Source organism: Semicossyphus pulcher, unplaced genomic scaffold (assembly GCF_022749685.1).
Source record: "Semicossyphus pulcher isolate SPU_LCO1_2020_fin unplaced genomic scaffold, fSemPul1.0.p SCAF_11, whole genome shotgun sequence".
NCBI lineage: Eukaryota > Metazoa > Chordata > Actinopteri > Labriformes > Labridae > Semicossyphus > Semicossyphus pulcher.
The window spans coordinates 23,106,027-23,127,733 of record NW_027211615.1 but is presented as its reverse complement, the minus strand read 5'-3'; the positions used below and the strand labels follow the sequence as shown (position 1 = coordinate 23,127,733).

Below are 21,707 nucleotides of genomic sequence, written 5' to 3'. Positions count from 1 at the left end.
AGTGTGTGCCAAATTTGGTCACAAACCTTCCCATTGCTGTGGAGACATTTCACCCAAAAGTAGTGTCAAGAACCACTGGGTGGCGCTATATCGGTGCGAAAGCCCACTCCAAGCACTGTCACTAGCATTGGTGGTTCAGTGGTAGAATTCTCGCCTGCCACGCGGGAGGCCCGGGTTCGATTCCCGGCCAATGCAGAGAGAGTTTTAACTTTGTCATACGACAGTGGAAACTGGGCAGCAGACTCTTCTGCCAAGAATCCACAACTGGCTGTTGAGCCTCAGACACTGTCTGTGCACTACAGGTCAGGACACATCATACTTGAAACAGTTATCATAAATCCTTTCTCTGAGACTCTGTACATTGTGACTTGTTGTAGCTTCTAAAGTTAAGAGTTTACGATAAAAGTGCACTAAGTGGAAACAAGTAAAACATTTTGTCCTAAGCCAAGCATACACCCGAGACCTGAAGAAATTGCAATTTGGACCTGATGATGAGAGAGTGTGTGCCAAATTTGGTCACAAACCTTCCCATTGCTGTGGAGACATTTCACCCAAAAGTAGTGTCAAGAACCACTGGGTGGCGCTATATCGGTGCGAAAGCCCACTCAAAGCACTGTCAGTAGCATTGGTGGTTCAGTGGTAGAATTCTCGCCTGCCACGCGGGAGGCCCGGGTTCGATTCCCGGCCAATGCAGAGAGAGTTTTAACTTTGTCATACGACAGTGGAAACTGGGCAGCAGACTCTTCTGCCAAGAATCCACAACTGGCTGTTGAGCCTCAGACACTGTCTGTGCACTACAGGTCAGGACACATCATACTTGAAACAGTTATCATAAATCCTTTCTCTGAGACTCTGTACATTGTGACTTGTTGTAGCTTCTAAAGTTAAGAGTTTCTGATAAAAGTGCGCTAAGTGGAAACAAGTAAAACATTTTGTCCTAAGCCAAGCATACACCCGAGACCTGAAGAAATTGCAATTTGGACCTGATGATGAGAGAGTGTGTGCCAAATTTGGTCACAAACCTTCCCATTGCTGTGGAGACATTTCACCCAAAAGCAGTGTCAAGAACCACTGGGTGGCGCTATATCACTGCGAAAGCCCACTCCAAGCACTGTCACTAGCATTGGTGGTTCAGTGGTAGAATTCTCGCCTGCCACGCGGGAGGCCCGGGTTCGATTCCCGGCCAATGCAGAGAGAGTTTTAACTTTGTCATACGACAGTGGAAACTGGGCAGCAGACTCTTCTGCCAAGAATCCACAACTGGCTGTTGAGCCTCAGACACTGTCTGTGCACTACAGGTCAGGACACATCATACTTGAAACAGTTATCATAAATCCTTTCTCTGAGACTCTGTACATTGTGACTTGTTGTAGCTTCTAAAGTTAAGAGTTTACGATAAAAGTGCACTAAGTGGAAACAAGTAAAACATTTTGTCCTAAGCCAAGCATACACCCGAGACCTGAAGAAATTGCAATTTGGACCTGATGATGAGAGAGTGTGTGCCAAATTTGGTCACAAACCTTCCGATTGCTGTGGAGACATTTCACCCAAAAGTAGTGTCAAGAACCACTGGGTGGCGCTATATCGGTGCGAAAGCCCACTCGAAGCACTGTCACTAGCATTGGTGGTTCAGTGGTAGAATTCTCGCCTGCCACGCGGGAGGCCCGGGTTCGATTCCCGGCCAATGCAGAGAGAGTTTTAACTTTGTCATACGACAGTGGAAACTGGGCAGCAGACTCTTCTGCCAAGAATCCACAACTGGCTGTTGAGCCTCAGACACTGTCTGTGCACTACAGGTCAGGACACATCATACTTGAAACAGTTATCATAAATCCTTTCTCTGAGACTCTGTACATTGTGACTTGTTGTAGCTTCTAAAGTTAAGAGTTTCTGATAAAAGTGCGCTAAGTGGAAACAAGTAAAACATTTTGTCCTAAGCCAAGCATACACCCGAGACCTGAAGAAATTGCAATTTGGACCTGATGATGAGAGAGTGTGTGCCAAATTTGGTCACAAACCTTCCCATTGCTGTGGAGACATTTCACCCAAAAGTAGTGTCAAGAACCACTGGGTGGCGCTATATCGGTGCGAAAGCCCACTCGAAGCACTGTCACTAGCATTGGTGGTTCAGTGGTAGAATTCTCGCCTGCCACGCGGGAGGCCCGGGTTCGATTCCCGGCCAATGCAGAGAGAGTTTTAACTTTGTCATACGACAGTGGAAACTGGGCAGCAGACTCTTCTGCCAAGAATCCACAACTGGCTGTTGAGCCTCAGACACTGTCTGTGCACTACAGGTCAGGACACATCATACTTGAAACAGTTATCATAAATCCTTTCTCTGAGACTCTGTACATTGTGACTTGTTGTAGCTTCTAAAGTTAAGAGTTTACGATAAAAGTGCACTAAGTGGAAACAAGTAAAACATTTTGTCCTAAGCCAAGCATACACCCGAGACCTGAAGAAATTGCAATTTGGACCTGATGATGAGAGAGTGTGTGCCAAATTTGGTCACAAACCTTCCCATTGCTGTGGAGACATTTCACCCAAAAGTAGTGTCAAGAACCACTGGGTGGCGCTATATCGGTGCGAAAGCCCACTCGACGCACTGTCAGTAGCATTGGTGGTTCAGTGGTAGAATTCTCGCCTGCCACGCGGGAGGCCCGGGTTCGATTCCCGGCCAATGCAGAGAGAGTTTTAACTTTGTCATACGACAGTGGAAACTGGGCAGCAGACTCTTCTGCCAAGAATCCACAACTGGCTGTTGAGCCTCAGACACTGTCTGTGCACTACAGGTCAGGACACATCATACTTGAAACAGTTATCATAAATCCTTTCTCTGAGACTCTGTACATTGTGACTTGTTGTAGCTTCTAAAGTTAAGAGTTTACGATAAAAGTGCACTAAGTGGAAACAAGTAAAACATTTTGTCCTAAGCCAAGCATACACCCGAGACCTGAAGAAATTGCAATTTGGACCTGATGATGAGAGAGTGTGTGCCAAATTTGGTCACAAACCTTCCCATTGCTGTGGAGACATTTCACCCAAAAGTAGTGTCAAGAACCACTGGGTGGCGCTATATCGGTGCGAAAGCCCACTCGACGCACTGTCAGTAGCATTGGTGGTTCAGTGGTAGAATTCTCGCCTGCCACGCGGGAGGCCCGGGTTCGATTCCCGGCCAATGCAGAGAGAGTTTTAACTTTGTCATACGACAGTGGAAACTGGGCAGCAGACTCTTCTGCCAAGAATCCACAACTGGCTGTTGAGCCTCAGACACTGTCTGTGCACTACAGGTCAGGACACATCATACTTGAAACAGTTATTATAAATCCTTTCTCTGAGACTCTGTACATTGTGACTTGTTGTAGCTTCTAAAGTTAAGAGTTTCTGATAAAAGTGCGCTAAGTGGAAACAAGTAAAACATTTTGTCCTAAGCCAAGCATACACCCGAGACCTGAAGAAATTGCAATTTGGACCTGATGATGAGAGAGTGTGTGCCAAATTTGGTCACAAACCTTCCCATTGCTGTGGAGACATTTCACCCAAAAGCAGTGTCAAGAACCACTGGGTGGCGCTATATCGGTGCGAAAGCCCACTCGAAGCACTGTCACTAGCATTGGTGGTTCAGTGGTAGAATTCTCGCCTGCCACGCGGGAGGCCCGGGTTCGATTCCCGGCCAATGCAGAGAGAGTTTTAACTTTGTCATACGACAGTGGAAACTGGGCAGCAGACTCTTCTGCCAAGAATCCACAACTGGCTGTTGAGCCTCAGACACTGTCTGTGCACTACAGGTCAGGACACATCATACTTGAAACAGTTATCATAAATCCTTTCTCTGAGACTCTGTACATTGTGACTTGTTGTAGCTTCTAAAGTTAAGAGTTTACGATAAAAGTGCACTAAGTGGAAACAAGTAAAACATTTTGTCCTAAGCCAAGCATACACCCGAGACCTGAAGAAATTGCAATTTGGACCTGATGATGAGAGAGTGTGTGCCAAATTTGGTCACAAACCTTCCCATTGCTGTGGAGACATTTCACCCAAAAGTAGTGTCAAGAACCACTGGGTGGCGCTATATCGCTGCGAAAGCCCACTCCAAGCACTGTCACTAGCATTGGTGGTTCAGTGGTAGAATTCTCGCCTGCCACGCGGGAGGCCCGGGTTCGATTCCCGGCCAATGCAGAGAGAGTTTTAACTTTGTCATACGACAGTGGAAACTGGGCAGCAGACTCTTCTGCCAAGAATCCACAACTGGCTGTTGAGCCTCAGACACTGACATACTTGGTCTGTGCATTACATGTCAGGACAAATCATGCTTGAAACAGTTATCATAAATCCTTTCTCTGAGACTCTGTACATTGTGACAACAAGAATCTTCTAAAGTTAAGAGTTTACGATAAAAGTGCACTAATTGGAAACAAGTAAAACATTTTGTCCTAAGCCAAGCATACACCCGAGACCTGAAGAAATTGCAATTTGGACCTGATGATGAGAGAGTGTGTGCCAAATTTGGTCACAAACCTTCCGATTGCTGTGGAGACATTTCACCCAAAAGTAGTGTCAAGAACCACTGGGTGGCGCTATATCGCTGCGAAAGCCCACTCAAAGCACTGTCACTAGCATTGGTGGTTCAGTGGTAGAATTCTCGCCTGCCACGCGGGAGGCCCGGGTTCGATTCCCGGCCAATGCAGAGAGAGTTTTAACTTTGTCATACGACAGTGGAAACTGGGCAGCAGACTCTTCTGCCAAGAATCCACAACTGGCTGTTGAGCCTCAGACACTGCAGGTCAGGACACATCATACTTGAAACAGTTATCATAAATCCTTTCTCTGAGACTCTGTACATTGTGACTTGTTGTAGCTTCTAAAGTTAAGAGTTTACGATAAAAGTGCACTAAGTGGAAACAAGTAAAACATTTTGTCCTAAGCCAAGCATACACCCGAGACTTGAAGAAATTGCAATTTGGACCTGATGATGAGAGAGTGTGTGCCAAATTTGGTCACAAACCTTCCCATTGCTGTGGAGACATTTCACCCAAAAGTAGTGTCAAGAACCACTGGGTGGCGCTATATCGCTGCGAAAGCCCACTCGAAGCACTGTCACTAACATTGGTGGTTCAGTGGGAGAATTCTCGCCTGCCACGCGGGAGGCCCGGGTTCGATTCCCGGCCAATGCAGAGAGAGTTTTAACTTTGTCATACGACAGTGGAAACTGGGCAGCAGACTCTTCTGCCAAGAATCCACAACTGGCTGTTGAGCCTCAGACACTGTCTGTGCACTACAGGTCAGGACACATCATACTTGAAACAGTTATCATAAATCCTTTCTCTGAGACTCTGTACATTGTGACTTGTTGTAGCTTCTAAAGTTAAGAGTTTACGATAAAAGTGCACTAAGTGGAAACAAGTAAAACATTTTGTCCTAAGCCAAGCATACACCCGAGACCTGAAGAAATTGCAATTTGGACCTGATGATGAGAGAGTGTGTGCCAAATTTGGTCACAAACCTTCCGATTGCTGTGGAGACATTTCACCCAAAAGTAGTGTCAAGAACCACTGGGTGGCGCTATATCGCTGCGAAAGCCCACTCCAAGCACTGTCACTAGCATTGGTGGTTCAGTGGTAGAATTCTCGCCTGCCACGCGGGAGGCCCGGGTTCGATTCCCGGCCAATGCAGAGAGAGTTTTAACTTTGTCATACGACAGTGGAAACTGGGCAGCAGACTCTTCTGCCAAGAATCCACAACTGGCTGTTGAGCCTCAGACACTGTCTGTGCACTACAGGTCAGGACACATCATACTTGAAACAGTTATCATAAATCCTTTCTCTGAGACTCTGTACATTGTGACTTGTTGTAGCTTCTAAAGTTAAGAGTTTACGATAAAAGTGCACTAAGTGGAAACAAGTAAAACATTTTGTCCTAAGCCAAGCATACACCCGAGACCTGAAGAAATTGCAATTTGGACCTGATGATGAGAGAGTGTGTGCCAAATTTGGTCACAAACCTTCCCATTGCTGTGGAGACATTTCACCCAAAAGTAGTGTCAAGAACCACTGGGTGGCGCTATATCGCTGCGAAAGCCCACTCGAAGCACTGTCACTAACATTGGTGGTTCAGTGGTAGAATTCTCGCCTGCCACGCGGGAGGCCCGGGTTCGATTCCCGGCCAATGCAGAGAGAGTTTTAACTTTGTCATACGACAGTGGAAACTGGGCAGCAGACTCTTCTGCCAAGAATCCACAACTGGCTGTTGAGCCTCAGACACTGTCTGTGCACTACAGGTCAGGACACATCATACTTGAAACAGTTATCATAAATCCTTTCTCTGAGACTCTGTACATTGTGACTTGTTGTAGCTTCTAAAGTTAAGAGTTTACGATAAAAGTGCACTAAGTGGAAACAAGTAAAACATTTTGTCCTAAGCCAAGCATACACCCGAGACCTGAAGAAATTGCAATTTGGACCTGATGATGAGAGAGTGTGTGCCAAATTTGGTCACAAACCTTCCGATTGCTGTGGAGACATTTCACCCAAAAGTAGTGTCAAGAACCACTGGGTGGCGCTATATCGCTGCGAAAGCCCACTCCAAGCACTGTCACTAGCATTGGTGGTTCAGTGGTAGAATTCTCACCTGCCACGCGGGAGGCCCGGGTTCGATTCCCGGCCAATGCAGAGAGAGTTTTAACTTTGTCATACGACAGTGGAAACTGGGCAGCAGACTCTTCTGCCAAGAATCCACAACTGGCTGTTGAGCCTCAGACACTGACATACTTGGTCTGTGCACTACAGGTCAGGACACATCATACTTGAAACAGTTATCATAAATCCTTTCTCTGAGACTCTGTACATTGTGACTTGTTGTAGCTTCTAAAGTTAAGAGTTTATGATAAAAGTGCGCTAAGTGGAAACAAGTAAAACATTTTGTCCTAAGCCAAGCATACACCCGAGACCTGAAGAAATTGCAATTTGGACCTGATGATGAGAGAGTGTGTGCCAAATTTGGTCACAAACCTTCCCATTGCTGTGGAGACATTTCACCCAAAAGTAGTGTCAAGAACCACTGGGTGGCGCTATATCGGTGCGAAAGCCCATTCCAAGCACTGTCACTAGCATTGGTGGTTCAGTGGTAGAATTCTCGCCTGCCACGCGGGAGGCCCGGGTTCGATTCCCGGCCAATGCAGAGAGAGTTTTAACTTTGTCATACGACAGTGGAAACTGGGCAGCAGACTCTTCTGCCAAGAATCCACAACTGGCTGTTGAGCCTCAGACACTGTCTGTGCACTACAGGTCAGGACACATCATACTTGAAACAGTTATCATAAATCCTTTCTCTGAGACTCTGTACATTGTGACTTGTTGTAGCTTCTAAAGTTAAGAGTTTATGATAAAAGTGCGCTAAGTGGAAACAAGTAAAACATTTTGTCCTAAGCCAAGCATACACCCGAGACCTGAAGAAATTGCAATTTGGACCTGATGATGAGAGAGTGTGTGCCAAATTTGGTCACAAACCTTCCCATTGCTGTGGAGACATTTCACCCAAAAGTAGTGTCAAGAACCACTGGGTGGCGCTATATCGGTGCGAAAGCCCACTCGAAGCACTGTCACTAGCATTGGTGGTTCAGTGGTAGAATTCTCGCCTGCCACGCGGGAGGCCCGGGTTCGATTCCCGGCCAATGCAGAGAGAGTTTTAACTTTGTCATACGACAGTGGAAACTGGGCAGCAGACTCTTCTGCCAAGAATCCACAACTGGCTGTTGAGCCTCAGACACTGACATACTTGGTCTGTGCACTACAGGTCAGGACACATCATACTTGAAACAGTTATCATAAATCCTTTCTCTGAGACTCTGTACATTGTGACTTGTTGTAGCTTCTAAAGTTAAGAGTTTATGATAAAAGTGCGCTAAGTGGAAACAAGTAAAACATTTTGTCCTAAGCCAAGCATACACCCGAGACCTGAAGAAATTGCAATTTGGACCTGATGATGAGAGAGTGTGTGCCAAATTTGGTCACAAACCTTCCCATTGCTGTGGAGACATTTCACCCAAAAGTAGTGTCAAGAACCACTGGGTGGCGCTATATCGGTGCGAAAGCCCACTCGCAGCACTGTCACTAGCATTGGTGGTTCAGTGGTAGAATTCTCGCCTGCCACGCGAGAGGCCCGGGTTCGATTCCCGGCCAATGCAGAGAGAGTTTTAACTTTGTCATACGACAGTGGAAACTGGGCAGCAGACTCTTCTGCCAAGAATCCACAACTGGCTGTTGAGCCTCAGACACTGACATACTTGGTCTGTGCACTACAGGTCAGGACACATCATACTTGAAACAGTTATCATAAATCCTTTCTCTGAGACTCTGTACATTGTGACTTGTTGTAGCTTCTAAAGTTAAGAGTTTATGATAAAAGTGCGCTAAGTGGAAACAAGTAAAACATTTTGTCCTAAGCCAAGCATACACCCGAGACCTGAAGAAATTGCAATTTGGACCTGATGATGAGAGAGTGTGTGCCAAATTTGGTCACAAACCTTCCCATTGCTGTGGAGACATTTCACCCAAAAGTAGTGTCAAGAACCACTGGGTGGCGCTATATCGCTGCGAAAGCCCACTCCAAGCACTGTCACTAGCATTGGTGGTTCAGTGGTAGAATTCTCGCCTGCCACGCGGGAGGCCCGGGTTCGATTCCCGGCCAATGCAGAGAGAGTTTTAACTTTGTCATACGACAGTGGAAACTGGGCAGCAGACTCTTCTGCCAAGAATCCACAACTGGCTGTTGAGCCTCAGACACTGACATACTTGGTCTGTGCACTACAGGTCAGGACACATCATACTTGAAACAGTTATCATAAATCCTTTCTCTGAGACTCTGTACATTGTGACTTGTTGTAGCTTCTAAAGTTAAGAGTTTACGATAAAAGTGCACTAAGTGGAAACAAGTAAAACATTTTGTCCTAAGCCAAGCATACACCCGAGACCTGAAGAAATTGCAATTTGGACCTGATGATGAGAGAGTGTGTGCCAAATTTGGTCACAAACCTTCCCATTGCTGTGGAGACATTTCACCCAAAAGTAGTGTCAAGAACCACTGGGTGGCGCTATATCGCTGCGAAAGCCCACTCCAAGCACTGTCACTAGCATTGGTGGTTCAGTGGTAGAATTCTCGCCTGCCACGCGGGAGGCCCGGGTTCGATTCCCGGCCAATGCAGAGAGAGTTTTAACTTTGTCATACGACAGTGGAAACTGGGCAGCAGACTCTTCTGCCAAGAATCCACAACTGGCTGTTGAGCCTCAGACACTGACATACTTGGTCTGTGCATTACATGTCAGGACAAATCATGCTTGAAACAGTTATCATAAATCCTTTCTCTGAGACTCTGTACATTGTGACAACAAGAAGCGTCTAAAGTTAAGAGTTTACGATAAAAGTGCACTAAGTGGAAACAAGTAAAACATTTTGTCCTAAGCCAAGCATACACCCGAGACCTGAAGAAATTGCAATTTGGACCTGATGATGAGAGAGTGTGTGCCAAATTTGGTCACGAACCTTCCGATTGCTGTGGAGACATTTCACCCAAAAGTAGTGTCAAGAACCACTGGGTGGCGCTATATCGGTGCGAAAGCCCACTCGCAGCACTGTCACTAGCATTGGTGGTTCAGTGGTAGAATTCTCGCCTGCCACGCGGGAGGCCCGGGTCCGATTCCCGGCCAATGCAGAGAGAGTTTTAACTTTGTCATACGACAGTGGAAACTGGGCAGCAGACTCTTCTGCCAAGAATCCACAACTGGCTGTTGAGCCTCAGACACTGTCTGTGCACTACAGGTCAGGACACATCATACTTGAAACAGTTATCATAAATCCTTTCTCTGAGACTCTGTACATTGTGACAACAAGAATCTTCTAAAGTTAAGAGTTTACGATAAAAGTGCACTAATTGGAAACAAGTAAAACATTTTGTCCTAAGCCAAGCATACACCCGAGACCTGAAGAAATTGCAATTTGGACCTGATGATGAGAGAGTGTGTGCCAAATTTGGTCACAAACCTTCCCATTGCTGTGGAGACATTTCACCCAAAAGTAGTGTCAAGAACCACTGGGTGGCGCTATATCGCTGCGAAAGCCCACTCAAAGCACTGTCACTAGCATTGGTGGTTCAGTGGTAGAATTCTCGCCTGCCACGCGGGAGGCCCGGGTTCGATTCCCGGCCAATGCAGAGAGAGTTTTAACTTTGTCATACGACAGTGGAAACTGGGCAGCAGACTCTTCTGCCAAGAATCCACAACTGGCTGTTGAGCCTCAGACACTGTCTGTGCACTACAGGTCAGGACACATCATACTTGAAACAGTTATCATAAATCCTTTCTCTGAGACTCTGTACATTGTGACTTGTTGTAGCTTCTAAAGTTAAGAGTTTACGATAAAAGTGCACTAAGTGGAAACAAGTAAAACATTTTGTCCTAAGCCAAGCATACACCCGAGACCTGAAGAAATTGCAATTTGGACCTGATGATGAGAGAGTGTGTGCCAAATTTGGTCACAAACCTTCCGATTGCTGTGGAGACATTTCACCCAAAAGTAGTGTCAAGAACCACTGGGTGGCGCTATATCGGTGCGAAAGCCCACTCCAAGCACTGTCACTAGCATTGGTGGTTCAGTGGTAGAATTCTCGCCTGCCACGCGGGAGGCCCGGGTTCGATTCCCGGCCAATGCAGAGAGAGTTTTAACTTTGTCATACGACAGTGGAAACTGGGCAGCAGACTCTTCTGCCAAGAATCCACAACTGGCTGTTGAGCCTCAGACACTGTCTGTGCACTACATGTCAGGACACATCATACTTGAAACAGTTATCATAAATCCTTTCTCTGAGACTCTGTACATTGTGACTTGTTGTAGCTTCTAAAGTTAAGAGTTTATGATAAAAGTGCGCTAAGTGGAAACAAGTAAAACATTTTGTCCTAAGCCAAGCATACACCCGAGACCTGAAGAAATTGCAATTTGGACCTGATGATGAGAGAGTGTGTGCCAAATTTGGTCACAAACCTTCCGATTGCTGTGGAGACATTTCACCCAAAAGTAGTGTCAAGAACCACTGGGTGGCGCTATATCGCTGCGAAAGCCCACTCGAAGCACTGTCACTAGCATTGGTGGTTCAGTGGTAGAATTCTCGCCTGCCACGCGGGAGGCCCGGGTTCGATTCCCGGCCAATGCAGAGAGAGTTTTAACTTTGTCATACGACAGTGGAAACTGGGCAGCAGACTCTTCTGCCAAGAATCCACAACTGGCTGTTGAGCCTCAGACACTGACATACTTGGTCTGTGCACTACAGGTCAGGACACATCATACTTGAAACAGTTATCATAAATCCTTTCTCTGAGACTCTGTACATTGTGACTTGTTGTAGCTTCTAAAGTTAAGAGTTTATGATAAAAGTGCGCTAAGTGGAAACAAGTAAAACATTTTGTCCTAAGCCAAGCATACACCCGAGACCTGAAGAAATTGCAATTTGGACCTGATGATGAGAGAGTGTGTGCCAAATTTGGTCACAAACCTTCCCATTGCTGTGGAGACATTTCACCCAAAAGTAGTGTCAAGAACCACTGGGTGGCGCTATATCGGTGCGAAAGCCCACTCAAAGCACTGTCAGTAGCATTGGTGGTTCAGTGGTAGAATTCTCGCCTGCCACGCGGGAGGCCCGGGTTCGATTCCCGGCCAATGCAGAGAGAGTTTTAACTTTGTCATACGACAGTGGAAACTGGGCAGCAGACTCTTCTGCCAAGAATCCACAACTGGCTGTTGAGCCTCAGACACTGACATACTTGGTCTGTGCACTACAGGTCAGGACACATCATACTTGAAACAGTTATCATAAATCCTTTCTCTGAGACTCTGTACATTGTGACTTGTTGTAGCTTCTAAAGTTAAGAGTTTACGATAAAAGTGCACTAAGTGGAAACAAGTAAAACATTTTGTCCTAAGCCAAGCATACACCCGAGACCTGAAGAAATTGCAATTTGGACCTGATGATGAGAGAGTGTGTGCCAAATTTGGTCACAAACCTTCCCATTGCTGTGGAGACATTTCACCCAAAAGTAGTGTCAAGAACCACTGGGTGGCGCTATATCGGTGCGAAAGCCCACTCCAAGCACTGTCACTAGCATTGGTGGTTCAGTGGTAGAATTCTCGCCTGCCACGCGGGAGGCCCGGGTTCGATTCCCGGCCAATGCAGAGAGAGTTTTAACTTTGTCATACGACAGTGGAAACTGGGCAGCAGACTCTTCTGCCAAGAATCCACAACTGGCTGTTGAGCCTCAGACACTGTCTGTGCACTACAGGTCAGGACACATCATACTTGAAACAGTTATCATAAATCCTTTCTCTGAGACTCTGTACATTGTGACTTGTTGTAGCTTCTAAAGTTAAGAGTTTACGATAAAAGTGCACTAAGTGGAAACAAGTAAAACATTTTGTCCTAAGCCAAGCATACACCCGAGACCTGAAGAAATTGCAATTTGGACCTGATGATGAGAGAGTGTGTGCCAAATTTGGTCACAAACCTTCCCATTGCTGTGGAGACATTTCACCCAAAAGTAGTGTCAAGAACATCTGGATGGCGCTATATCGGTGCGAAAGCCCACTCGAAGCACTGTCAGTAGCATTGGTGGTTCAGTGGTAGGATTCTCGCCTGCCACGTGGGAGGCCCGCGTTCGATTCCCGGCCAATGCAGAGAGAGTTTTAACTTTGTCATACGACAGTGGAAACTGGGCAGCAGACTCTTCTGCCAAGAATCCACAACTGGCTGTTGAGCCTCAGACACTGTCTGTGCACTACAGGTCAGGACACATCATACTTGAAACAGTTATCATAAATCCTTTCTCTGAGACTCTGTACATTGTGACTTGTTGTAGCTTCTAAAGTTAAGAGTTTACGATAAAAGTGCGCTAAATGGAAACAAGTAAAACATTTTGTCCTAAGCCAAGCATACACCCGAGACCTGAAGAAATTGCAATTTGGACCTGATGATGAGAGAGTGTGTGCCAAATTTGGCAGCAGACTCTTCTGCCAAGAATCCACAACTGGCTGTTGAGCCTCAGACACTGTCTGTGCACTACATGTCAGGACACATCATACTTGAAACAGTTATCATAAATCCTTTCTCTGAGACTCTGTACATTGTGACTTGTTGTAGCTTCTAAAGTTAAGAGTTTATGATAAAAGTGCGCTAAGTGGAAACAAGTAAAACATTTTGTCCTAAGCCAAGCATACACCCGAGACCTGAAGAAATTGCAATTTGGACCTGATGATGAGAGAGTGTGTGCCAAATTTGGTCACAAACCTTCCGATTGCTGTGGAGACATTTCACCCAAAAGTAGTGTCAAGAACCACTGGGTGGCGCTATATCGCTGCGAAAGCCCACTCGAAGCACTGTCACTAGCATTGGTGGTTCAGTGGTAGAATTCTCACCTGCCACGCGGGAGGCCCGGGTTCGATTCCCGGCCAATGCAGAGAGAGTTTTAACTTTGTCATACGACAGTGGAAACTGGGCAGCAGACTCTTCTGCCAAGAATCCACAACTGGCTGTTGAGCCTCAGACACTGACATACTTGGTCTGTGCACTACAGGTCAGGACACATCATACTTGAAACAGTTATCATAAATCCTTTCTCTGAGACTCTGTACATTGTGACTTGTTGTAGCTTCTAAAGTTAAGAGTTTATGATAAAAGTGCGCTAAGTGGAAACAAGTAAAACATTTTGTCCTAAGCCAAGCATACACCCGAGACCTGAAGAAATTGCAATTTGGACCTGATGATGAGAGAGTGTGTGCCAAATTTGGTCACAAACCTTCCCATTGCTGTGGAGACATTTCACCCAAAAGTAGTGTCAAGAACCACTGGGTGGCGCTATATCGGTGCGAAAGCCCACTCAAAGCACTGTCAGTAGCATTGGTGGTTCAGTGGTAGAATTCTCGCCTGCCACGCGGGAGGCCCGGGTTCGATTCCCGGCCAATGCAGAGAGAGTTTTAACTTTGTCATACGACAGTGGAAACTGGGCAGCAGACTCTTCTGCCAAGAATCCACAACTGGCTGTTGAGCCTCAGACACTGACATACTTGGTCTGTGCACTACAGGTCAGGACACATCATACTTGAAACAGTTATCATAAATCCTTTCTCTGAGACTCTGTACATTGTGACTTGTTGTAGCTTCTAAAGTTAAGAGTTTACGATAAAAGTGCACTAAGTGGAAACAAGTAAAACATTTTGTCCTAAGCCAAGCATACACCCGAGACCTGAAGAAATTGCAATTTGGACCTGATGATGAGAGAGTGTGTGCCAAATTTGGTCACAAACCTTCCCATTGCTGTGGAGACATTTCACCCAAAAGTAGTGTCAAGAACCACTGGGTGGCGCTATATCGGTGCGAAAGCCCACTCCAAGCACTGTCACTAGCATTGGTGGTTCAGTGGTAGAATTCTCGCCTGCCACGCGGGAGGCCCGGGTTCGATTCCCGGCCAATGCAGAGAGAGTTTTAACTTTGTCATACGACAGTGGAAACTGGGCAGCAGACTCTTCTGCCAAGAATCCACAACTGGCTGTTGAGCCTCAGACACTGACATACTTGGTCTGTGCACTACAGGTCAGGACACATCATACTTGAAACAGTTATCATAAATCCTTTCTCTGAGACTCTGTACATTGTGACTTGTTGTAGCTTCTAAAGTTAAGAGTTTACGATAAAAGTGCACTAAGTGGAAACAAGTAAAACATTTTGTCCTAAGCCAAGCATACACCCGAGACCTGAAGAAATTGCAATTTGGACCTGATGATGAGAGAGTGTGTGCCAAATTTGGTCACAAACCTTCCCATTGCTGTGGAGACATTTCACCCAAAAGTAGTGTCAAGAACCACTGGGTGGCGCTATATCGGTGCGAAAGCCCACTCCAAGCACTGTCACTAGCATTGGTGGTTCAGTGGTAGAATTCTCGCCTGCCACGCGGGAGGCCCGGGTTCGATTCCCGGCCAATGCAGAGAGAGTTTTAACTTTGTCATACGACAGTGGAAACTGGGCAGCAGACTCTTCTGCCAAGAATCCACAACTGGCTGTTGAGCCTCAGACACTGTCTGTGCACTACAGGTCAGGACACATCATACTTGAAACAGTTATCATAAATCCTTTCTCTGAGACTCTGTACATTGTGACAACAAGAATCTTCTAAAGTTAAGAGTTTACGATAAAAGTGCACTAATTGGAAACAAGTAAAACATTTTGTCCTAAGCCAAGCATACACCCGAGACCTGAAGAAATTGCAATTTGGACCTGATGATGAGAGAGTGTGTGCCAAATTTGGTCACAAACCTTCCCATTGCTGTGGAGACATTTCACCCAAAAGTAGTGTCAAGAACCACTGGGTGGCGCTATATCGCTGCGAAAGCCCACTCAAAGCACTGTCACTAGCATTGGTGGTTCAGTGGTAGAATTCTCGCCTGCCACGCGGGAGGCCCGGGTTCGATTCCCGGCCAATGCAGAGAGAGTTTTAACTTTGTCATACGACAGTGGAAACTGGGCAGCAGACTCTTCTGCCAAGAATCCACAACTGGCTGTTGAGCCTCAGACACTGTCTGTGCACTACAGGTCAGGACACATCATACTTGAAACAGTTATCATAAATCCTTTCTCTGAGACTCTGTACATTGTGACTTGTTGTAGCTTCTAAAGTTAAGAGTTTACGATAAAAGTGCACTAAGTGGAAACAAGTAAAACATTTTGTCCTAAGCCAAGCATACACCCGAGACCTGAAGAAATTGCAATTTGGACCTGATGATGAGAGAGTGTGTGCCAAATTTAGTCACAAACCTTCCGATTGCTGTGGAGACATTTCACCCAAAAGTAGTGTCAAGAACCACTGGGTGGCGCTATATCGCTGCGAAAGCCCACTCCAAGCACTGTCACTAGCATTGGTGGTTCAGTGGTAGAATTCTCGCCTGCCACGCGGGAGGCCCGGGTTCGATTCCCGGCCAATGCAGAGAGAGTTTTAACTTTGTCATACGACAGTGGAAACTGGGCAGCAGACTCTTCTGCCAAGAATCCACAACTGGCTGTTGAGCCTCAGACACTGACATACTTGGTCTGTGCACTACAGGTCAGGACACATCATACTTGAAACAGTTATCATAAATCCTTTCTCTGAGACTCTGTACATTGTGACTTGTTGTAGCTTCTAAAGTTAAGAGTTTACGATAAAAGTGCACTAAGTGGAAACAAGTAAAACATTTTGTCCTAAGCCAAGCATACACCCGAGACCTGAAGAAATTGCAATTTGGACCTGATGATGAGAGAGTGTGTGCCAAATTTGGTCACAAACCTTCCCATTGCTGTGGAGACATTTCACCCAAAAGTAGTGTCAAGAACCACTGGGTGGCGCTATATCGGTGCGAAAGCCCACTCGAAGCACTGTCACTAGCATTGGTGGTTCAGTGGTAGAATTCTCGCCTGCCACGCGGGAGGCCCGGGTTCGATTCCCGGCCAATGCAGAGAGAGTTTTAACTTTGTCATACGACAGTGGAAACTGGGCAGCAGACTCTTCTGCCAAGAATCCACAACTGGCTGTTGAGCCTCAGACACTGTCTGTGCACTACAGGTCAGGACACATCATACTTGAAACAGTTATCATAAATCCTTTCTCTGAGACTCTGTACATTGTGACTTGTTGTAGCTTCTAAAGTTAAGAGTTTACGATAAAAGTGCACTAAGTGGAAACAAGTAAAACATTTTGTCCTAAGCCAAGCATACACCCGAGACCTGAAGAAATTGCAATTTGGACCTGATGATGAGAGAGTGTGTGCCAAATTTGGTCACAAACCTTCCCATTGCTGTGGAGACATTTCACCCAAAAGTAGTGTCAAGAACATCTGGATGGCGCTATATCGGTGCGAAAGCCCACTCGAAGCACTGTCAGTAGCATTGGTGGTTCAGTGGTAGAATTCTCGCCTGCCACGCGGGAGGCCCGGGTTCGATTCCCGGCCAATGCAGAGAGAGTTTTAACTTTGTCATACGACAGTGGAAACTGGGCAGCAGACTCTTCTGCCAAGAATCCACAACTGGCTGTTGAGCCTCAGACACTGTCTGTGCACTACAGGTCAGGACACATCATACTTGAAACAGTTATCATAAATCCTTTCTCTGAGACTCTGTACATTGTGACTTGTTGTAGCTTCTAAAGTTAAGAGTTTACGATAAAAGTGCACTAAGTGGAAACAAGTAAAACATTTTGTCCTAAGCCAAGCATACACCCGAGACCTGAAGAAATTGCAATTTGGACCTGATGATGAGAGAGTGTGTGCCAAATTTGGTCACAAACCTTCCCATTGCTGTGGAGACATTTCACCCAAAAGTAGTGTCAAGAACCACTGGGTGGCGCTATATCGGTGCGAAAGCCCACTCCAAGCACTGTCACTAGCATTGGTGGTTCAGTGGTAGAATTCTCGCCTGCCACGCGGGAGGCCCGGGTTCGATTCCCGGCCAATGCAGAGAGAGTTTTAACTTTGTCATACGACAGTGGAAACTGGGCAGCAGACTCTTCTGCCAAGAATCCACAACTGGCTGTTGAGCCTCAGACACTGTCTGTGCACTACAGGTCAGGACACATCATACTTGAAACAGTTATCATAAATCCTTTCTCTGAGACTCTGTACATTGTGACTTGTTGTAGCTTCTAAAGTTAAGAGTTTACGATAAAAGTGCACTAAGTGGAAACAAGTAAAACATTTTGTCCTAAGCCAAGCATACACCCGAGACCTGAAGAAATTGCAATTTGGACCTGATGATGAGAGAGTGTGTGCCAAATTTGGTCACAAACCTTCCCATTGCTGTGGAGACATTTCACCCAAAAGTAGTGTCAAGAACCACTGGGTGGCGCTATATCAGTGCGAAAGCCCACTCAAAGCTCTGTCACTAGCATTGGTGGTTCAGTGGTAGAATTCTCGCCTGCCACGCGGGAGGCCCGGGTTCGATTCCCGGCCAATAGAGAGAGTTTTAACTTTGTCATACGACAGTGGAAACTGGGCAGCAGACTCTTCTGCCAAGAATCCACAACTGGCTGTTGAGCCTCAGACACTGTCTGTGCACTACAGGTCAGGACACATCATACTTGAAACAGTTATCATAAATCCTTTCTCTGAGACTCTGTACATTGTGACTTGTTGTAGCTTCTAAAGTTAAGAGTTTACGATAAAAGTGCACTAAGTGGAAACAAGTAAAACATTTTGTCCTAAGCCAAGCATACACCCGAGACCTGAAGAAATTGCAATTTGGACCTGATGATGAGAGAGTGTGTGCCAAATTTGGTCACAAACCTTCCCATTGCTGTGGAGACATTTCACCCAAAAGTAGTGTCAAGAACCACTGGGTGGCGCTATATCGGTGCGAAAGCCCACTCGACGCACTGTCAGTAGCATTGGTGGTTCAGTGGTAGAATTCTCGCCTGCCACGCGGGAGGCCCGGGTTCGATTCCCGGCCAATGCAGAGAGAGTTTTAACTTTGTCATACGACAGTGGAAACTGGGCAGCAGACTCTTCTGCCAAGAATCCACAACTGGCTGTTGAGCCTCAGACACTGACATACTTGGTCTGTGCACTACAGGTCAGGACACATCATACTTGAAACAGTTATCATAAATCCTTTCTCTGAGACTCTGTACATTGTGACTTGTTGTAGCTTCTAAAGTTAAGAGTTTACGATAAAAGTGCACTAAGTGGAAACAAGTAAAACATTTTGTCCTAAGCCAAGCATACACCCGAGACCTGAAGAAATTGCAATTTGGACCTGATGATGAGAGAGTGTGTGCCAAATTTGGTCACAAACCTTCCCATTGCTGTGGAGACATTTCACCCAAAAGTAGTGTCAAGAACCACTGGGTGGCGCTATATCGGTGCGAAAGCCCACTCCAAGCACTGTCACTAGCATTGGTGGTTCAGTGGTAGAATTCTCGCCTGCCACGCGGGAGGCCCGGGTTCGATTCCCGGCCAATGCAGAGAGAGTTTTAACTTTGTCATACGACAGTGGAAACTGGGCAGCAGACTCTTCTGCCAAGAATCCACAACTGGCTGTTGAGCCTCAGACACTGACATACTTGGTCTGTGCACTACAGGTCAGGACACATCATACTTGAAACAGTTATCATAAATCCTTTCTCTGAGACTCTGTACATTGTGACTTGTTGTAGCTTCTAAAGTTAAGAGTTTACGATAAAAGTGCACTAAGTGGAAACAAGTAAAACATTTTGTCCTAAGCCAAGCATACACCCGAGACCTGAAGAAATTGCAATTTGGACCTGATGATGAGAGAGTGTGTGCCAAATTTGGTCACAAACCTTCCCATTGCTGTGGAGACATTTCACCCAAAAGTAGTGTCAAGAACCACTGGGTGGCGCTATATCGGTGCGAAAGCCCACTCAAAGCTCTGTCACTAGCATTGGTGGTTCAGTGGTAGAATTCTCGCCTGCCACGTGGGAGGCCCGGGTTCGATTCCCGGCCAATAGAGAGAGTTTTAACTTTGTCATACGACAGTGGAAACTGGGCAGCAGACTCTTCTGCCAAGAATCCACAACTGGCTGTTGAGCCTCAGACACTGTCTGTGCACTACAGGTCAGGACACATCATACTTGAAACAGTTATCATAAATCCTTTCTCTGAGACTCTGTACATTGTGACAACAAGAATCTTCTAAAGTTAAGAGTTTACGATAAAAGTGCACTAATTTTTAAACAAGTAAAACATTTTGTTCTAAGCCAAGCATACACCCGAGACCTGAAGAAATTGCAATTTGGACCTGATGATGAGAGAGTGTGTGCCAAATTTGGTCACAAACCTTCCGATTGCTGTGGAGACATTTCACCCAAAAGTAGTGTCAAGAACCACTGGGTGGCGCTATATCACTGCGAAAGCCCACTCGAAGCACTGTCACTAGCATTGGTGGTTCAGTGGTAGAATTCTCGCCTGCCACGCGGGAGGCCCGGGTTCGATTCCCGGCCAATGCAGAGAGAGTTTTAACTTTGTCATACGACAGTGGAAACTGGGCAGCAGACTCTTCTGCCAAGAATCCACAACTGGCTGTTGAGCCTCAGACACTGACATACTTGGTCTGTGCACTACAGGTCAGGACACATCATACTTGAAACAGTTATCATAAATCCTTTCTCTGAGACTCTGTACATTGTGACTTGTTGTAGCTTCTAAAGTTAAGAGTTTACGATAAAAGTGCACTAAGTGGAAACAAGTAAAACATTTTGTCCTAAGCCAAGCATACACCCGAGACCTGAAGAAATTGCAATTTGGACCTGATGATGAGAGAGTGTGTGCCAAATTTGGTCACAAACCTTCCCATTGCTGTGGAGACATTTCACCCAAAAGTAGTGTCAAGAACCACTGGGTGGCGCTATATCGGTGCGAAAGCCCACTCCAAGCACTGTCACTAGCATTGGTGGTTCAGTGGTAGAATTCTCGCCTGCCACGCGGGAGGCCCGGGTTCGATTCCCGGCCAATGCAGAGAGAGTTTTAACTTTGTCATACGACAGTGGAAACTGGGCAGCAGACTCTTCTGCCAAGAATCCACAACTGGCTGTTGAGCCTCAGACACTGTCTGTGCACTACAGGTCAGGACACATCATACTTGAAACAGTTATCATAAATCCTTTCTCTGAGACTCTGTACATTGTGACTTGTTGTAGCTTCTAAAGTTAAGAGTTTATGATAAAAGTGCGCTAAGTGGAAACAAGTAAAACATTTTGTCCTAAGCCAAGCATACACCCGAGACCTGAAGAAATTGCAATTTGGACCTGATGATGAGAGAGTGTGTGCCAAATTTGGTCACAAACCTTCCGATTGCTGTGGAGACATTTCACCCAAAAGTAGTGTCAAGAACATCTGGATGGCGCTATAGTGGTGCGAAAGCCCACTCGAAGCACTGTCACTAGCATTGGTGGTTCAGTGGTAGAATTCTCGCCTGCCACGCGGGCGGCTCCTGTGAATTCTTTAGCTAAAACTCCCTAAAGCGTTTCCCATTCATTTCCTATGGTAGTGCTAAACCACTACGGATGTAATATACTTTTGCCCTGTACTATGCGCTGTTGTGAATTTCACCTCCGGCCGGCGTCCATCTTTCAGGGTTACATTGGTCTGTGTGGAGCGACTGCTGACATCTTCTCGAGCTGCGGCTGTGTCGGACGTTGCAAAAAGGTAAGTTAGGTTTCGATTAATGAAAGAAATAAACAATAATCAAACGTATAATGACATTTTATCGTGGAGTTGTCTGAAGTTCACCTGTTTACCTAAATGTTATAAAGTTAGTAGTAGTTTATTCTGTCGAGCGGGTGAGATTGTGGAACAAGTTGAGTTCCCATGTAAGTTCGGTGTGTGAATCCCCACCAGGCTGGGCTCCCTTCACCTTCAGGTTCTTTCCCAGGGGAAATTTAAAGGGTCCATTGTCGAAGTTTAAATAGCTCTCAAGCCCTTAATCAGTGTACACAAAGATAGATATTAAGATGTAACATAGAATTATTAGGTATTACGCTTCTAACTAATGTACTAATACAATGAGAATATGCAGACAGGAAAAAAAGGTGTAAACTTATTTTGAGCCCCTACCTATATCATCTGTTATAAAAACAATGTCTGTAAATAATGTGTTAATAGACTAAATCTTTTTCTTCATGACATGAAAA

General features: G+C 45.9%; 41 non-coding genes across 41 annotated transcripts; all 41 read left to right on the top strand.

Moving 5' to 3' along the window:
* Window positions 1-124: 124 nt before the first annotated feature.
* trnag-gcc (transfer RNA glycine (anticodon GCC)) lies at window positions 125-195 on the top strand. Its single transcript has one exon. It is a non-coding gene; the product is annotated as a tRNA-Gly (tRNA).
* A 427-nt stretch (window positions 196-622) lies between these two features.
* trnag-gcc (transfer RNA glycine (anticodon GCC)) lies at window positions 623-693 on the top strand. Its single transcript has one exon. It is a non-coding gene; the product is annotated as a tRNA-Gly (tRNA).
* Window positions 694-1,120: 427 nt separating this feature from the next.
* On the top strand, window positions 1,121-1,191 carry trnag-gcc (transfer RNA glycine (anticodon GCC)). The gene has a single exon. It is a non-coding gene; the product is annotated as a tRNA-Gly (tRNA).
* Window positions 1,192-1,618: 427 nt separating this feature from the next.
* trnag-gcc (transfer RNA glycine (anticodon GCC)) lies at window positions 1,619-1,689 on the top strand. Its single transcript has one exon. It is a non-coding gene; the product is annotated as a tRNA-Gly (tRNA).
* A 427-nt stretch (window positions 1,690-2,116) lies between these two features.
* On the top strand, window positions 2,117-2,187 carry trnag-gcc (transfer RNA glycine (anticodon GCC)). Its single transcript has one exon. It is a non-coding gene; the product is annotated as a tRNA-Gly (tRNA).
* Window positions 2,188-2,614: 427 nt separating this feature from the next.
* Window positions 2,615-2,685, top strand: trnag-gcc (transfer RNA glycine (anticodon GCC)). Its single transcript has one exon. It is a non-coding gene; the product is annotated as a tRNA-Gly (tRNA).
* A 427-nt stretch (window positions 2,686-3,112) lies between these two features.
* On the top strand, window positions 3,113-3,183 carry trnag-gcc (transfer RNA glycine (anticodon GCC)). The gene has a single exon. It is a non-coding gene; the product is annotated as a tRNA-Gly (tRNA).
* Window positions 3,184-3,610: 427 nt separating this feature from the next.
* On the top strand, window positions 3,611-3,681 carry trnag-gcc (transfer RNA glycine (anticodon GCC)). The gene has a single exon. It is a non-coding gene; the product is annotated as a tRNA-Gly (tRNA).
* Window positions 3,682-4,108: 427 nt separating this feature from the next.
* Window positions 4,109-4,179, top strand: trnag-gcc (transfer RNA glycine (anticodon GCC)). The gene has a single exon. It is a non-coding gene; the product is annotated as a tRNA-Gly (tRNA).
* Window positions 4,180-4,616: 437 nt separating this feature from the next.
* Window positions 4,617-4,687, top strand: trnag-gcc (transfer RNA glycine (anticodon GCC)). The gene has a single exon. It is a non-coding gene; the product is annotated as a tRNA-Gly (tRNA).
* A 416-nt stretch (window positions 4,688-5,103) lies between these two features.
* Window positions 5,104-5,174, top strand: trnag-gcc (transfer RNA glycine (anticodon GCC)). Its single transcript has one exon. It is a non-coding gene; the product is annotated as a tRNA-Gly (tRNA).
* Window positions 5,175-5,601: 427 nt separating this feature from the next.
* On the top strand, window positions 5,602-5,672 carry trnag-gcc (transfer RNA glycine (anticodon GCC)). Its single transcript has one exon. It is a non-coding gene; the product is annotated as a tRNA-Gly (tRNA).
* Window positions 5,673-6,099: 427 nt separating this feature from the next.
* Window positions 6,100-6,170, top strand: trnag-gcc (transfer RNA glycine (anticodon GCC)). Its single transcript has one exon. It is a non-coding gene; the product is annotated as a tRNA-Gly (tRNA).
* Window positions 6,171-6,597: 427 nt separating this feature from the next.
* On the top strand, window positions 6,598-6,668 carry trnag-gcc (transfer RNA glycine (anticodon GCC)). The gene has a single exon. It is a non-coding gene; the product is annotated as a tRNA-Gly (tRNA).
* Window positions 6,669-7,105: 437 nt separating this feature from the next.
* trnag-gcc (transfer RNA glycine (anticodon GCC)) lies at window positions 7,106-7,176 on the top strand. Its single transcript has one exon. It is a non-coding gene; the product is annotated as a tRNA-Gly (tRNA).
* Window positions 7,177-7,603: 427 nt separating this feature from the next.
* Window positions 7,604-7,674, top strand: trnag-gcc (transfer RNA glycine (anticodon GCC)). The gene has a single exon. It is a non-coding gene; the product is annotated as a tRNA-Gly (tRNA).
* Window positions 7,675-8,111: 437 nt separating this feature from the next.
* Window positions 8,112-8,182, top strand: trnag-gcc (transfer RNA glycine (anticodon GCC)). The gene has a single exon. It is a non-coding gene; the product is annotated as a tRNA-Gly (tRNA).
* A 437-nt stretch (window positions 8,183-8,619) lies between these two features.
* On the top strand, window positions 8,620-8,690 carry trnag-gcc (transfer RNA glycine (anticodon GCC)). The gene has a single exon. It is a non-coding gene; the product is annotated as a tRNA-Gly (tRNA).
* Window positions 8,691-9,127: 437 nt separating this feature from the next.
* trnag-gcc (transfer RNA glycine (anticodon GCC)) lies at window positions 9,128-9,198 on the top strand. Its single transcript has one exon. It is a non-coding gene; the product is annotated as a tRNA-Gly (tRNA).
* Window positions 9,199-9,635: 437 nt separating this feature from the next.
* On the top strand, window positions 9,636-9,706 carry trnag-gcc (transfer RNA glycine (anticodon GCC)). The gene has a single exon. It is a non-coding gene; the product is annotated as a tRNA-Gly (tRNA).
* A 427-nt stretch (window positions 9,707-10,133) lies between these two features.
* Window positions 10,134-10,204, top strand: trnag-gcc (transfer RNA glycine (anticodon GCC)). The gene has a single exon. It is a non-coding gene; the product is annotated as a tRNA-Gly (tRNA).
* A 427-nt stretch (window positions 10,205-10,631) lies between these two features.
* On the top strand, window positions 10,632-10,702 carry trnag-gcc (transfer RNA glycine (anticodon GCC)). Its single transcript has one exon. It is a non-coding gene; the product is annotated as a tRNA-Gly (tRNA).
* A 427-nt stretch (window positions 10,703-11,129) lies between these two features.
* trnag-gcc (transfer RNA glycine (anticodon GCC)) lies at window positions 11,130-11,200 on the top strand. Its single transcript has one exon. It is a non-coding gene; the product is annotated as a tRNA-Gly (tRNA).
* A 437-nt stretch (window positions 11,201-11,637) lies between these two features.
* trnag-gcc (transfer RNA glycine (anticodon GCC)) lies at window positions 11,638-11,708 on the top strand. The gene has a single exon. It is a non-coding gene; the product is annotated as a tRNA-Gly (tRNA).
* Window positions 11,709-12,145: 437 nt separating this feature from the next.
* trnag-gcc (transfer RNA glycine (anticodon GCC)) lies at window positions 12,146-12,216 on the top strand. Its single transcript has one exon. It is a non-coding gene; the product is annotated as a tRNA-Gly (tRNA).
* Window positions 12,217-12,643: 427 nt separating this feature from the next.
* On the top strand, window positions 12,644-12,714 carry trnag-gcc (transfer RNA glycine (anticodon GCC)). The gene has a single exon. It is a non-coding gene; the product is annotated as a tRNA-Gly (tRNA).
* Window positions 12,715-13,422: 708 nt separating this feature from the next.
* Window positions 13,423-13,493, top strand: trnag-gcc (transfer RNA glycine (anticodon GCC)). The gene has a single exon. It is a non-coding gene; the product is annotated as a tRNA-Gly (tRNA).
* Window positions 13,494-13,930: 437 nt separating this feature from the next.
* trnag-gcc (transfer RNA glycine (anticodon GCC)) lies at window positions 13,931-14,001 on the top strand. The gene has a single exon. It is a non-coding gene; the product is annotated as a tRNA-Gly (tRNA).
* A 437-nt stretch (window positions 14,002-14,438) lies between these two features.
* On the top strand, window positions 14,439-14,509 carry trnag-gcc (transfer RNA glycine (anticodon GCC)). Its single transcript has one exon. It is a non-coding gene; the product is annotated as a tRNA-Gly (tRNA).
* Window positions 14,510-14,946: 437 nt separating this feature from the next.
* trnag-gcc (transfer RNA glycine (anticodon GCC)) lies at window positions 14,947-15,017 on the top strand. The gene has a single exon. It is a non-coding gene; the product is annotated as a tRNA-Gly (tRNA).
* Window positions 15,018-15,444: 427 nt separating this feature from the next.
* Window positions 15,445-15,515, top strand: trnag-gcc (transfer RNA glycine (anticodon GCC)). Its single transcript has one exon. It is a non-coding gene; the product is annotated as a tRNA-Gly (tRNA).
* Window positions 15,516-15,942: 427 nt separating this feature from the next.
* Window positions 15,943-16,013, top strand: trnag-gcc (transfer RNA glycine (anticodon GCC)). Its single transcript has one exon. It is a non-coding gene; the product is annotated as a tRNA-Gly (tRNA).
* Window positions 16,014-16,450: 437 nt separating this feature from the next.
* On the top strand, window positions 16,451-16,521 carry trnag-gcc (transfer RNA glycine (anticodon GCC)). Its single transcript has one exon. It is a non-coding gene; the product is annotated as a tRNA-Gly (tRNA).
* Window positions 16,522-16,948: 427 nt separating this feature from the next.
* trnag-gcc (transfer RNA glycine (anticodon GCC)) lies at window positions 16,949-17,019 on the top strand. Its single transcript has one exon. It is a non-coding gene; the product is annotated as a tRNA-Gly (tRNA).
* Window positions 17,020-17,446: 427 nt separating this feature from the next.
* Window positions 17,447-17,517, top strand: trnag-gcc (transfer RNA glycine (anticodon GCC)). The gene has a single exon. It is a non-coding gene; the product is annotated as a tRNA-Gly (tRNA).
* Window positions 17,518-17,944: 427 nt separating this feature from the next.
* Window positions 17,945-18,015, top strand: trnag-gcc (transfer RNA glycine (anticodon GCC)). Its single transcript has one exon. It is a non-coding gene; the product is annotated as a tRNA-Gly (tRNA).
* A 425-nt stretch (window positions 18,016-18,440) lies between these two features.
* On the top strand, window positions 18,441-18,511 carry trnag-gcc (transfer RNA glycine (anticodon GCC)). Its single transcript has one exon. It is a non-coding gene; the product is annotated as a tRNA-Gly (tRNA).
* A 437-nt stretch (window positions 18,512-18,948) lies between these two features.
* On the top strand, window positions 18,949-19,019 carry trnag-gcc (transfer RNA glycine (anticodon GCC)). The gene has a single exon. It is a non-coding gene; the product is annotated as a tRNA-Gly (tRNA).
* A 437-nt stretch (window positions 19,020-19,456) lies between these two features.
* trnag-gcc (transfer RNA glycine (anticodon GCC)) lies at window positions 19,457-19,527 on the top strand. The gene has a single exon. It is a non-coding gene; the product is annotated as a tRNA-Gly (tRNA).
* A 426-nt stretch (window positions 19,528-19,953) lies between these two features.
* Window positions 19,954-20,024, top strand: trnag-gcc (transfer RNA glycine (anticodon GCC)). The gene has a single exon. It is a non-coding gene; the product is annotated as a tRNA-Gly (tRNA).
* Window positions 20,025-20,461: 437 nt separating this feature from the next.
* On the top strand, window positions 20,462-20,532 carry trnag-gcc (transfer RNA glycine (anticodon GCC)). Its single transcript has one exon. It is a non-coding gene; the product is annotated as a tRNA-Gly (tRNA).
* The last annotated feature ends 1,175 nt before the right edge of the window (window positions 20,533-21,707 follow it).